We start from the raw sequence: 12,218 nt of genomic DNA on the forward strand, positions 1-12,218 counted from the left end.
AATTGGGCATAGGGCCAAAACATTCATAAAACTTCAAGCTAAGCGTAAAATACCCTGTCAGAGGGACGCTAATATGCACAAATTCAAAGAAACGTGCGCAAGTGTTTATGTCCTGCACTTCGCTGTTTATGCTAGTTAGCTCGAAGCTAAAGTAGCAGGAAATGATCGACAGCACCTCTGCTTTTGCGTCATGGAAGCCTCCACCAGGAGCCAGGAACACCTGACGCTGAACGTCAGGTGAGATTTCTTTTCAAAGCCTTGTTCTGTAGGTGTTGAAGAAAATGGTGTCTGGACAAAATGTGGACGTTTGTTGTTCAATGTCAAATCTGAGAAAAAAATAGAACTGAACAGACGAGTGACTTTTAATTGTGGGAGTTTAGTCTCCACGGAGTGTAATGTCGTTATAAATCACATTGCTTTAGTGACTATTTTATTTTTTAATAGTAAATTTCAAGCTTCACAACTTCATCCTGATGCTTTATCAGTGCTGCTGTTTTGCTTTAGCATCTGTTGTTTGTGTTTGTTATTCTGTGTCTCAGTTGAAGCCAGCTGACAAAATGTGCTATTTTGGATCAGATCATAATGTTTGATTCATTTGTGCTGTAGGTGATGCGTGTGTTGAACACTTTTAAGCGAATTTTCCTTATCTTTAAAAACCTGCAGCTAAAGACAGAGTTTTCAGGATGTTGTGCAATATCAATGACACCGGACTTTATCCCAGATCAAGAATAGTTTATATTTTAAATGTGATGTGGTCATGATTAGCTTTGTCCAGCATCAGTAAAACATTTTAGACTTTTAGATTTTAGACGATTCGCTGTTACAGTACATTTGTGTTTTCCTCAACCCCTCCGGAAAACACTATGTGCTTCTGACTCACAGAACGTGGACTAAGTTTACAAATGATATTATTGCTGTAGTAAATGTAAAGCTTAATCCATATCATCACTGATTCCCAGATGTGTGCTGGATCTAACGCCATGTGAAAGCTCTGTTTCCCGCTACAGTGTGGTTCCGCATTAATGAGCTGAAAGCGAAAACCTAATCCTCCATAGATTTTTGGTTTTCACAATAATTAAACACAGTTCTTTGTACATTGACTACTTCATGTTTGACATAATACGATGGAAAAAAATGTGTAAATTAAAAAATGTAAAAATTACATTTTGCTGTTACAATTCAACACCATTTTACAAAATTATTAGTTTTTTTAATTTGTGTTTAATCATGGGCTTTATTTACGTTATATGTATACATTTTTTGCAAACCAAAAATGTTCATCTTTATTGTAACATAATAATAAATGTAAAATCTTTAAATAATCTACAGGAAATACTTAAAAAAAGACTGGTGCGCACACTAGGGGGCATGTCAGTTTATAAGAAGGACAGCAAAGGGGAGGGTGGCGAAGGATAATAATGGAGTAGTAGATGTCCATTAGGGACAGCAAACGAGCAATTGTAAAGCGTAGGAGAGAGGGTCAATAAAGTCATGGACACAAAAAGCACGAGCATGGAAAAGCGAGCAAGCAGAGGAGCAATAAGAAGGACAACACAAAAGAGTCAAGTGCAAACAAGTGGCAGAAGCAGAAATCTTGTGGTCTGCAGACAGGAGAAGGTGGAAGGTTTAGGGAGGTACCGATGAGGAGGAGGAGGAAGATGAAGGATGGTAACTTTATGGTAAAGTGACTAAGTATCAGACTGAAAAAAGGAGACAAATATCAAAGCCAGAGTCATTTAAAGAGGCAGGGGGCCGAGCAAAGAGAGAACTGGAAGATTTAGCACAGGGGTCTGAATAAGGAAGCAAAAGGATGAAAGATGTGGAACAGTACAGGCAAAGATATGTGAATGGCTGGTGGATAGCTGAATGTACAGCATTTCAGTGAATAGACTGGTGGAACGTTGTGCAGTACATAAGAAATAAGGTGTTTAGAGAGAAGACATGCAAGATGACATCAGAAAATGAATGCACCAGTGTTAAATATTAACAAAATGAGTAGAATATTGGTAAACAACTGTGAAGATGATGATGACACTGCCTCATAAAATCCAGCCTCTCTATTTTGTGTTTTCCCGGCGTGGATTGCCTGCTCGTCAGAGATTGCCTCCCATAGAAATACACCTCGCGACTGGTGAGGCAGTATTCTACATAAACCAATTTACGAGCCTGCCCAATATGCTGACAGTGCTCAAATAAATTCCTCCTCCAACAAGAACCTTCAAGCCAGTGTTGAGTTGACATATTTCACATCAGTGCATATCATTCTCAGGCTGGCAAGCCAAACAATAGAAAAGATTCCTTATTCCAGGAGCACATCCGTCATCCAGGGAGAAGCCCAGCCCCTAAAACAGCACCTCAATATTATTAGAAACTACTCCAGTAATATTTTATGATTATTATTTTTAACGATTTGGTACAGTATGTTTTATTCTTTGTTTGGTAACTGTTGTTTTGTGGTCATTTGCTACAGTACTTCTTGACTGTAGCAAATTTATTCTTAACACGTAACCATCATTCTTTGGGTAAAACCAATAACATAAAATATTAGACCCATATGTAGCTGTGTGTCGCTACATGTTTAATGCTAACGCCACATGATGTCAACCCTGTGTGCTCAGCAGGACCCTGCAATGAAGCTGCTAAATGAGACCTAATCATTTTAGTGAAGGCCTGGACCAACAGCAGAGTCAAGTGTTTTAATAAGGACCTGACATTGTTAAGTGTAGTTACATTTGTGGCACGTGAGTGAGTGGCTTCCACATTCAAGGCGTGTTTTAAATCAATTAATTGGATTGGATTGAAATAGGATGCAGGGGATGCATGTGGTGAAAGCTTACATTATAATAGCGCTGTCTCTGAGCAATGTGTGTCCAATCCGCCGCCTCAGCAGCGGGTTCATCCACCCTGTCACACTGTCACCGAGGAAGACACAGAAGCCTTGGTGGGAGCATCGGCCGCATGCCAATATGCAAATACATATGAAAGAACACTTCTCCAGTGGCGTTACTCAGAAATAGATGCTGCATGAGGGTCAATCCCCGCCTCGTAACAGCAGTGTCAGGGGGTGAGGGAGGCGAGAGGGCGGCCATGGCCTGAATTGTGGCCCAGTAGTTTTATGTGCTTTGGGAACATAAAAGGAGCAAATGTAGAACTGAGAAACAGCACTTCTTAAAGACGCGTTTACTGCCGGTTGGGACGCTTAACGACCCGGAGTTGTCTGAAATTTACCGCCCACTTTACCAGCACTGAATGCGTCCAGGTCGTCCTGGGGAGGCCTCCAGGTGTCCAACACGAACCTGCTCCCTCTTCAGAGATTGATGACGTGGCCCTAGAGGTCAGACAAAAGCATAAACGCGATGGTTGCAAATGGCCGCAGGTGCAGGAACAAAACAGTAGCTTCATTTAATGTATTCTTAAAACCAGCGTGCATCCTGACTAGTTAGCTTCCTAAAAACAAACACGACACAACGCAGGTGGTTTTTTACTTCAGCTGCCACTGGGCCTCATGGTCTAAACCTGGTCCACGTTAAGTGGATCACCAAAACATCAACGTCAAGCACATTATTTTCTGGAATGAGTGACATTTACTCTGCCATAACCTGAGACCCTTTGAGCCAGAGCACTTTATTAAAAATGGAAGTGATGCAGAACAGAACTGAACCTGCGCTTTATTGTGTATGCTGCTAATACATTCACAGCAGCCGTCCGTGGTCCCCTCCACTCACGCACATGGTCAGTCCATCATGGCCACTAGATACAGAGGCCGAATGAGGTTTTGATAGGACAGTGCAGATGTGAGCAGGGTTCATATATTTATCACGCAAGTTTTTTATTAAACGTCTGATCCGTCTTCATAACATATGTACAACTGCAGCACTTGCTTGTTTCCTTTTGAAGTTTCTGTTATGTGTCGATTTGTCAGTGCTGTCAGTTCAGACTCCCATCACGCCCGCATCAATCTCCATTAGACTGCACTTAACCTTAGGAAGTCATGTTGGTGGGATTTGGATGATACGGCCCAGCACAAAGCCAGGGGGGACTTCTTAGGCGTGTGTGCGTGCAGCTGAAGGTTAATTGGCGTTGGCGGCTATGAAAAATGATATTGTCGTATTTACTAAACAAGGAGTAGTGGGTAATTCTGTGTTTGTGTCTGCTGTTCAACGCAGCGTATTTGTGTCGCAACAGCAAAACTGGATTGTGTCTTACATCTCTACCAGACTATTATGGTGGTGAAAATGCATGTCAGCACCAGAAAAAGAGCTGCAGTGCGAGTGTACAATCAGACAATCATTCTTAGCAGCGGCTGGGAGTCATTTAACCTTTATTTAACAGTCTCAGTTCGTTGTTGACTTCTCTGTGTAGCTGGGAAAAGCAAGAGACAGCTTTTGTGAGGGGACTGCATGTCTGTACATTATGATTCCGAACGCCTGCAACTGGGTCAGCAACAGGACACCTCTGGCTTCCTCATAAATTCCCATTAGAGAACAGGCGGTATGATTAATATGCAGGGAACAGTAACATAAACCGTTCACAATCCTATCTGAACCGTATTCACTTCTTTACTATCCACTGTTTAAACCGACTACCTCAACAGGACATATCTGAGATCACTACATCTGAAGGTTTTTCTACATGGGCTTAGAGAATCAGCTAAAGCAGCACAGGTTTGTGTGAGGCTTTGATTTTCCTGGAGCTTCCTTGTGTTTAGTTATTCATCAGCGCTGGTGGCGCTCTGCAGTGTTTCATTAACACCCGCTTTGCTTAGTGATTGTTCTGCCTCTAAACCATCAACAATTGGTTGAGAGTTTGTTGACTGCTGTAATAATTATTGTGGCTTTTAGGGTTAATTATTTTTATGCTAGTTGACATGAACACAAACATACACTCCTAAAGTAGTGGGGCTGTTTTCAGTACATTTGGCTTAGACGTCAAACGATGGGCATTGCTGTCGATGGTCAGCATTTCAGCCCTTATACATCTGGGACTGATACACTACTTCGTAAATAGCAGCCTTTGTTTGAACCCATCCATTTCCATGTGGGTTAGAGTCGAGGTTGGAAGCAGGAGAGACCACAGCAATAGCTGCACCTTTTAGGAGCGCACTGATAACTAAATCTTGTACCGTGTTAAAACATTTTTAATTAAAAATACATTGTCAGTGCACTTTTGCACACTAGTGTTATGTGTTGTTTGTGCTGTACTGTGTAACTTGCACACATTGTTGGTGCATACCTTACGCATGCTCATGAGTTGTTGTCCATCACTTTGCGGCATCCTAACAGCATCTAAGTAGGCCTGCCAAAGGCCAGCAGCCGTGTCTGACAGTAACGAGCAAAGAGGCAGGCATTTTGCTGTTGTTCCAAAAATGAGTTCCTCTCTCGTTGTCTGTCTTGTTTCTCTGTAGCGATGCCTAACAGCAGTGAAGTACATGTGGGATGAGCAATGTAAGTAAAAAAACCTATATTTAAAACTTCACTAACAGCTCGTTGTAGCTCAACATTATAATAATAGTAATAATTTGTCTCCCACTTACAGCACAGATAATTTCACACTTGATTGAATTATATCACTTTATGTGATCATTAATCATTGTGTTCTTAAATTACATTTTCCTTATACTTGTAGTTTAATGTAGTAAAACAGAATCCAGGTCAACACTAATCTGGAGTTTTATCTTTATGACCATGACTTCAAACACTAATTTCTGTCTTTGCCTTATTACTTGAGGGTATTTTAGAATCTCCCATTTATTAGCTATGTGAAAACAACAGCAGGCAAAGAATTTCTAAAGCCTTTTCCTGCAAAGACCTGATGGTGGGTTCAGTAGCTCACTGCTCAGAGAGGACAGCACTGATCTGCAGAAACTAAAGGAGATAAATGAACTTCAGAAATTGATGTTTTTGCAGTTTATGCGTTCTTCATTTGATATAGTAGGAGTGTGTGGAGAGTGGGCCATTGTTCAGCATCCGAGAGGTTGAAATATGCTAAGGATAACTCTTCAGGCATTAATCATGATGATACTAGTCAAAACAGAAGTATTCTCAGCCATGCGTGGTGGGAATAGAATAGCAACCTTTGGTGGCAGCAACCTAGAATAACACCTCCCTACAAATAATTGACACTTTTGCTGAGTGACTGAATGTTGGGCTCTAATGAGGTAGGAGATATGTGATATTTTTTTTCTGCAAACACACACGCATGCAAACTTTGACACCATTTTTCTCAATTTCCGTCACACACGCACACACATACACACACACACACACCTGCAACTCCAGGAGTAGAAACAGCAACACCCTCTTTGCACCGTATTTGCCCACATATTGATAATCCCACCTTTGTAGTGTTTCATTACCGTGTGCTAATGTCTCTCTGTCTCACATTGTCATTATTCTGGGATCCCTGGGACGTTCGAGATGAGCTGTCATTTCATATATACGGCGGGGCTGATTTCTCCATCACATCTAGAGAGGGAAGAGAGTTTGTGATCCAATAACGATGGTAATCTACTTTATAAACGACTCGCAGGGTTTGTCAGACTGAGGGAAGAACGGAGGTCTCCACTCTTTACTGGTTTAACCACAGCTCAGGTCTCAAAGCCGCCCGACCCAGTGGACCTGACCTGGTGCGCTAGCTCTACCTGAGGGCAGTCTGCCAACCATGACTGTGTGATGCAGAAATTCAATTCTTTAGCGCTGATGTCATTAGTTGATTGATTTTTACGCTGTGGAGAGACATAAAATGACACATAATGTAAAGTATAGTCACACTGGTGCAGATATCAGGAAGGCAAATGTCACAAAGGGTCAACATGAACGACATAAAATATGAAATGATCGTGAAAATGCCTGTTCATTTACTGTATATCCACCATTTTGGATTTGTCAGACATTCGCTGTCTTTTTACGTATATGGATTCTCTTTATACGTCTAATAATTTTGCTAAAGCTAAGTGAACTGTAAGCATTAATAAAGGTGTATTCATATAATTGAATGAGTCACTGTATGTAGTTTACTTGTGGACGTGTCCATTGACAAAATCGCTGTTCAAGCTTGTTTTTTACTGTACTTTTTTAATAGAATATATTTCATTTCTCCAAACTAAATGTGTTTTTCCCGAAGGCAAACGCTCAGAAGTGTCCTAAGTAGTGACAACAAAATGCATTAGAGGCACTTAATTAACTGTTGCTTTGAATTGTGAAAGAAAAAATAAATGTTATGTCCTTAATTAGAGTTTGCATCTTTGTTTTATTCGGAGTTATATTATTTCAAGTACAATAAATAGTGTGTGAAAGGGGCTGTTTTTCTTTGTGATCTTTGAGGGGCAGTAGAGCACTGAGTAGAATCAGTCACTGGGAACTATATGAAGGAAAGCAACTAAGCAGCGTGTACCAGATGGTCAGTGAGATTATGGAGCCCAGGCCGAGCCCAACTGGTGTGCATTGGTTGGCTAAACCTCAGGGTTATAATCGGTGTTATGTAAACTGACGAGTGCGAGTGCTGCTGCTGTGGGAAACGCCTCCGCTCCGCGGCCGTGCGCTCACGCTCACGCTCGCGTCCGCGCCGCGTTTGCAAGCGTGACGTGCAGCGTGTCAGGAGGCAGACGTCTTTATTTTGGACGGGCTGATCCTTAGAAACCGAGGTGGACACAACTGAACTGAGACATTCAGACGTTTAGTGTGAGTTGTACATGTTCAGCGACCTCTCGGCCCCTGAAGGCTGCTTTCAGAGAGCTGCAGGGAAAACGCCAACGGATCCATGTAGAAAAGAGCCGTGAGATCCACAGGTTTGCAGAACCCAAATGCAGCGCACATGTGTCTCCCACACACCGCTCATACATGAACGTATGAGGAAGCCTATAATCAATAGTGCCTCTGCTCGCTGGTACAAATGTACAGCAAAGAGGAGATGCTTCTGTAGCTCAGCTTCACAAATACTCAATAAGCAGTGAGTATAATATTTGCTGAATTCCACATATTTTCTTTTGAGATTGATTTAAGGTTTAGAACTGGTTTAAATTCTCAGTGACTATAAACTATGTACTTGTCACCGTACCGAGAATCACCACCACCATTTATTTTTAACATGAACAAACAAAATGCTAAATGAGCCACTGACTGGTGGCAACAGGTTTTTCTAGCTAATTAGTTAGAACAAGGCATTCATCAAAAGCAGTTTTGTTAATTAATAAATAATTACAAATACAAAATGCCTAAAATTTTAGCCTTAGGATTAATACCAGCTACAATAGATGCTTCATGTAGCTGTGGACCAGACCTGCACGTTGTTCAGGAGCACCTTTTTCAGGTTTGTCGTATGTGTCACTCTCAGGTCAGATTACATTTTTGGACAAATTAATCAGACAACTATGACATCCCCAAAGGTTACATACTTTGATGCCACTACATGTATTCATGCTATGAATTTGTACATTCACATGTTTTTCTCAGCAGTCCTAAGTATTTGAGTGTGAAAGGATCAACTGGTTGCGTAATGCAGTTCCCCACAGAGTTTGGCACATCTCTAGCTCTGGCTTTTGTATTCATCTCCCCGTTTCGCCTGCAGAAACTGGAGCTGGTACGGTACATAATAAAATCTGTAATTGATAGATCTCAAACGATGGTTTCTCAAGTGTAGCGCACCCCTGCAGGGGTGGAACTGTAGTGGAACGTTCCGCAGTTCTCACCAAACACAGAAACATGTTTTAGGAATCTACTAGCTAACACTTCTACTCCATGCCCAAGTACATTTTACATTCTAGTACTTTACATGAGTACTGGTCTCTTGGGCCTCCCAGTATAGTACATTTTGCAACATGCAGGGAAAAAATCAAGTGACTACTTTGATTAAAAAAAAAATCCTCTCCTTATTTAATGAAAAGCTTGATTTTAAATTAAATACATTATATATATATATATATATATATATATATATATATATAGTATATATATATATATACACACACACACACACACACACACACACACACACACACACACTCTATTCTCACCCTCCGCGGGTGGGCTCATCCACTTTCCAAGCTCGGGTCCTCTACCAGAGGCCAGGGAGCTTGAGGGTTCTGCGCAGTATCCTTGCTGTTCCTAAAACTGCACTTTTCTGGACTGAGATTTCGGATGTTTTTCCAGGGATCTGTCGTAGCCACTCCTCCAGTTTGGGGGTCAAAGAGAGGCAAGGTAACTTGAGAGTGACGATATATATATATATATATATATATATATATACAGTAACATATTTGCTACTGTACCACAATTTATATCATAACTCCACACATCCATCTTCTCTTTATGATTGTGATGCTTAAGTGTTTCTTGTGTAAACAATAGCACATCATCATTCTTCCAGAACTAATCATACAGCTGAAACAGCTAATTAGGTTATTTGGCAACAGGTCTGCATCATGAGGAGCATCAGAGAGACTGAAGTAAAGAAAAGCTCATCACACTATGAAAGAATAATTAAGAATGGTTAATAATTTTTGGATTTCATTATCTACATGATATTAGCATTTTTGGCAAATTCAGAAAAAAAACCCAGTAGGCTACTGGACTAGACCCGAAACAGTGACTCAGCGAGTTTGCCAGTTGACGGCTGATTGCAGAGAGCAGCTCACAGAGGGGAAGCTCGGCTTTGTCTTTTTCATCCTGATTTTATTCCTCGGGACGGCTGATTGAGGCATGTCACGCTTAACACTCTGCAGGATGACAGACTGCAGCTGCAGTGGCAGCGGTGAAGCCGGGGGAAGGACGGCATCCGGGAATCGGGCCGTTCCTCCTGCTCGAATCAGGTCTTGGTTCTGTGTCTGTTGTGAAAAATTCAGCCACATCTGTGCTACAGTACTTTCTACCTGTCTCAGATTGGAGGGGTGGAATTAACAGTAGGAGGGGAATGAGAGGCCTATTAGGCGGCAGAATTAAACCCATGTTCAAAAGCCAAAGCAGTAACACAGTTCCAACCTGTTACTGCTGCGAAATGCACCGGCCCAGGGGGCAAAGAAAGCAGGCGCAAATCAAGCTTTATGGGAGTAATTGAACTGAAGTGCTGCACTTTGCTTCATCTCTCTCTCTCTCTCTCTCTCTCTCTGTGTTCCATAGCCCACTGGACAGACTGGTCTGGAACGACCTTTTAATGGCAGAGATGCCCTGACCTAACTGGAGTTCCAACATGCTGCTGGTTTGATGAGTCCATGAGCGCAGAGACTCTCGGAGCCACAGGAGCCTCCGATTGACTGACATCGCATGCCAAATTAGGCCAATGCTCCACAGTGAACAGCACACGGGTCCACTCCACAACAGCGCTCTCCTCCTCCTGTCCCGCTTCCACGCTGTTAAAAGCTCTCGGCTGCCTACACATGTATGAAACGAGACTCTACCTGCTGTTGTCTGTGCTGACAAGAATGTGGGGGTGTTAAGTTTGTGTCATGGTCATTTAAAGGCAGGACTTGACTAAACTGAAGGTCATCAGAACCGTTCTGGGCCACGAGGATCAACTGTTTCCTTTGAGAGGAGGCTCCTGCTGTCCACTCGCGTGCGCCCACTCCCACTGCAGTTTGAGCCCAATGTGGAAACCGACGCTAAACCACACCAACAATATGCAGATTGATTGTGCTCCTGAATGAAACAGACGCAGCCGCAAACGTTTATGGGCGCACGCGTCCAAAGTGACACATCCGTGCAAACGCGTCGAAGTGGCTGCAGGTCACGTTTCGCGTCAACGTGTCGGTGATAAGACTGTAGCTCGGCCCCGCGTCGCTTCCGAGTGTCACTTTATCACCGCTGGTGCCCCGCGTTTATGTCAAAGGAAACAAATTATGGCCGCACAGAACAGCGTGACAAACAGGGGAGGGAGGGCGGACGCGCTCCGTCAATATCCCTTTTTTTTTTTTTTTAGAAAATCCAAAAGCACTTTTCACTTCGAGTGATTATTTCCACATAACCTGCACATCTCTCAACTAAATTACCACCATCCATCTCTCTCTGTTTAGCCCGCACACACACACACACACACACGCACACACGCACACACACACACACACACACACACACACACACACACCGCCATCACCTGCTCAGGGATGGAGCTGTACGTGAGTCGCCTTTACCGTGTGTGTGTGTGTGTGTGTGTGTGTGTGTGTGTGTGAGCGGTGTCAACTGGAAATTCACCTGAATTCGGTCACGCGCAGTGTTTTGTTGGAGCTGCGTGTTTGAGCTTCTCTCGTTCTGTCAGACGTGAGTGTTGTTAAAACGTGCGACGGGAGGAGAGAAGAAACAGGACTTTTATGTTTTATTCTCTTAAACCCCCCCCCCCCCCCCCCCCCCCCCCCCCCCCCCCCCCCCCCGCGCTCTGCACCGCATGCGCGTCAACAAAACATGCACGCGGGCACGTGTTGGTTATGCATGCCCCGCACGTGCACGCGCGCGCCCAAACACACACACACACACACATTCGAGTCACATGCGGCGGCGGCGGCGGATTGTGGCGTTGAGGGAAGGAGACGTGAAGCAGCTAAAAATGATGTTCCACTTGCGCCGCAGTAGCGCGAACAGCGTGGCGGCAGCTCAGCGGGGCCGCGCAGGCTTTATTCGCTCTTATCGCCTTGATTAACAAAAATGTGCGCGTGCACCTGCAGCACCAGGTTCCGGGGACGAGAATTTGAGCCGTGAGGGGGAGAAATCTTTGTCAATTTTGGTTATTTAATGTTGTTTACAGATTACGTGGGGAGAATTCAGAGGCGCGTGCAAAACCATGACGTCCCTCATAACTAATCACGCTCATGGACTACTTTAACCACGGGTGAGGAGGCAACACACACACACGCGCGCGCGCACATGCATAAATAAAGAGACACTCTCTCTCTCTCTCTCTCTCAGAGGAAACGTTGCACTGCAGACCAGACTGGCGTGACTACGCTGCCAGCTCACTCTGCCTGCACTGATGAAAATAAACCCCCAGTCAAAACTGAAGGCGAAAAACGAGTTGCTGCTCTGTCAGAAGCATTTCCAAATCAACAGCTGGGATATTTACGAATCTAATGCGAGCATGAATCTACACTGATGTCATTAAAAAAAAAACAGAACTGCCCAAAAATGATCACGCTTTCCGATTGTGCCTCCTGTCGTAATCCTTGGTGAAAATGTCCTCCGATTTGTAGTTTGACTCTGAAATACGCAGATGACTACAAAATATACGCCGGGCATCAT

The 12,218-nt window shown here is 43.3% G+C and overlaps 1 long non-coding RNA gene across 1 annotated transcript; it reads left to right on the forward strand.

Moving 5' to 3' along the window:
* On the forward strand, window positions 1-7,221 carry LOC129602985 (uncharacterized). Its single transcript, XR_008692499.1, has 3 exons — window positions 1-237; window positions 5,405-5,444; window positions 6,529-7,221. It is a non-coding gene; the product is annotated as an uncharacterized LOC129602985 (long non-coding RNA).
* Window positions 7,222-12,218: the final 4,997 nt, after the last annotated feature.

The sequence above is a fragment of the Betta splendens genome, chromosome 14, assembly GCF_900634795.4.
Source record: "Betta splendens chromosome 14, fBetSpl5.4, whole genome shotgun sequence".
Taxonomy (NCBI): Eukaryota; Metazoa; Chordata; class Actinopteri; order Anabantiformes; family Osphronemidae; genus Betta; species Betta splendens.